General features: G+C 37.4%; 1 pseudogene; it reads left to right on the forward strand.

The window, feature by feature from the left end:
• The first annotated feature begins 591 nt into the window (after positions 1-591).
• LOC118851452 lies at positions 592-1,440 on the forward strand (annotated as a pseudogene).
• Positions 1,441-2,629: the final 1,189 nt, after the last annotated feature.

Genomic DNA, 2,629 nt, shown 5'->3' on the forward strand with positions numbered 1-2,629 from the left:
GAAAGGGGAAAAAAAGGGAGGGGGGTGATCAGAAGGGAAGCAAGAAGTACAAAGTGGAAAATGGTAACATAAGGGAGGGAAATCAAGAGGAAGGGTAAACTGAGGAAGGTGGCAGTCAAAACAAAACTTTGTTGAGGAGTGGAAGGGGAAAGGGAGAAAAAAAAGCATAAAGGTGGGGGGGAATAGGATGGAGAAAAAGACACAGATAGAAATCATAACTGTGAATGTGAATGGGATGAACTCTCCATAAAATGGAAGCAGATAGCAAAATGGATTAAAAACCATAATCTTACAATATGCTGTTTACAAGAAACACATTTGAAACAGAGGGATAGGCACAGGGTAAAGGTAAAAGGCTGAAGTAAAATATATTGCGCTTCAGCTAAAGTTAAAAAAGCAGGTGTAATAATCCTAATCTCAGACTAAGCAAAAGTAAAGACAGATTTCATTAAAAGAAATAAGGAAGGACACTACATCCTGCTAAAAGGCACCATAAACAATGAGACAATATAATTGTTTAACATATACCCACCGGCGCGCGCGCCGGCGTCGGCTGCGTCCCCGGGTATTTGAATCGTGCTTCTACCATCTTTCCATCGTTCAGTCAGGCGGAGACGGAGACGCTTCTGGAAGAACCATCGCGATGGCCACCCAAGGAGAACCCCAAGTGCAGTTCAAACTTGTATTAGTTGGAGATGGAGGTACTGGAAAAACATTTGTAAAATGTCACTTGACAGGTGAATTTGAGAAGAAGTATGTAGCAACCCTGGGTGTTGAGGTCCATCCTCTCGTGTTCCACACTAACAGAGGTCCTATTAAATTCAACGTATGGGATACAGCTGGCCAAGAGAAATTTGGTGGTCTGAGAGATGGTTATTACACCCAAGCTCAGTGTGCCATTATATTGTTTGATGTAACATCAAGAGTTATTTACAAGAATGTACCTAACTGGCATAGAGATCTGGTACGAGTATGTGAAAATATCCCTATAGTGTTGTGTGGCAACAAAGTGGATATTAAGGTCAGAAAAGTCAAGGCGAAATCTATTGTCTTCCATAGAAAGAAGAATCTCCAGTACTATGACATCTCAGGCTAAAGTAACTACAACTTTGAGAAGCCCTTCTTTGGCTTGCTAGAAAACTTATTGGAGACCCTAATTTGGAGTTTGTTGCCATGCCTGCTCTTGCACCTCCGGAGGTTGTCATGGACCCAGCACTGGCAGCACAGTATGACCAGGACTTACAGATTGCTCAGACAACTGCGCTCCCTGATGAAGATGATGACCTGTAAGGGAATGAAGCTAGAGCCCAGCGACAGAGGTCTAGTTTTATAGGCAACTGTCCTGTGATGTCAGTGGTGTAGTGTGTTTGCCACTTTATTATATAGCTGAACAGAACATGTGCTTAATCTTTGGGATGCTGAAGGAAATGAATGGGCTTCGGAGTGTATGTAGCAGTTAAAAAAATATATAATTCATATTTTGGACCTGCGTATTTAGCTGTGTTGGACCGCATTTACGTCCCCTCGAGTTTCAAATATGACTGCTGCAGTCCCATCACAATATTCAGTGGTGAATCTTGTTTGTTACTGTCATTCCCATTCCCTTTTCATTTAGATCATAATAAAGTTGTATTTCAAATATCTAAAAAAATAAAAACATATACCCACCAACTGGTGTGGCATGCAAATTCTTAGAGGAGAGGTTAAGGAAGTTTCAGGAAGAAATAGACAGCAAAACTATAATAATGAGAGACCTCAACGTCTGCTCTCTGAACTTGATAAATCTAACCTCCAAATAAATAAGAAAGAAGTTAGGGAGGTGAATAGTATTTTAGAAAAGGCAGATATGACAGACCTCTGGAGAAAACTGAATGGGGACAAAAAGGAATATACTTTCTTCTCAGCGGTACATGGCACATATTCAAAAATTGACCATGTACTAGGGCATAAAAATGTCACAATCCAGTGCAGAAAGGCAGAAGTAGTCAAAGCATACTTTTCAGATCATGATGCAATAAAAATTTTTTGTAATAAAGAACCATGGAAAAATAAGCTAAAAATTAGTTGGAAATTAAATAATCTAATTTTAAATAATGAATGAGCCAAAGAACAAATCAGAGAAACAATTAATAACCTCATTTAAGAGAATGACAATAATGAGATAACATACCAAATCTTATGGGATGCAGCAAAAGCAGTCTTAGGGGAAGTTTAGTATCTCTAAATGCTTACATGAATAAAATAGTGAAAAAGGTGATCAATGAATTGGGCACACAACTGAAAAAGCTGGAAAAAGAACATATTGAAAATCCCCAATTAAGTACCAAATTAGAAATATTGAAAGTCAAAGCAGAGATTAATTAAATTGAAATCAATAAAACTATTGAATTATTAAATAAAACAAAGATCTTGTTTTATGAAAAAGCAATAAAATTGATAAACTGTTGGTCAATTAGATTAAAATAAAAGAAAAAAGAAAATCAAATTACCAGTGTCAAAAATAAAATGGGTGAATTCACCTCTAATGAAGAGGAAATCAAAACAATAATTAGGAATTACTTTGCCCAATTGTATGCCCATAAATTTGACAACCTTAGGGGTATGGATGAATATTTACAAAAGCATAAAT

Source organism: Trichosurus vulpecula, chromosome 5 (genome assembly GCF_011100635.1).
Source record: "Trichosurus vulpecula isolate mTriVul1 chromosome 5, mTriVul1.pri, whole genome shotgun sequence".
Taxonomy (NCBI): Eukaryota; Metazoa; Chordata; class Mammalia; order Diprotodontia; family Phalangeridae; genus Trichosurus; species Trichosurus vulpecula.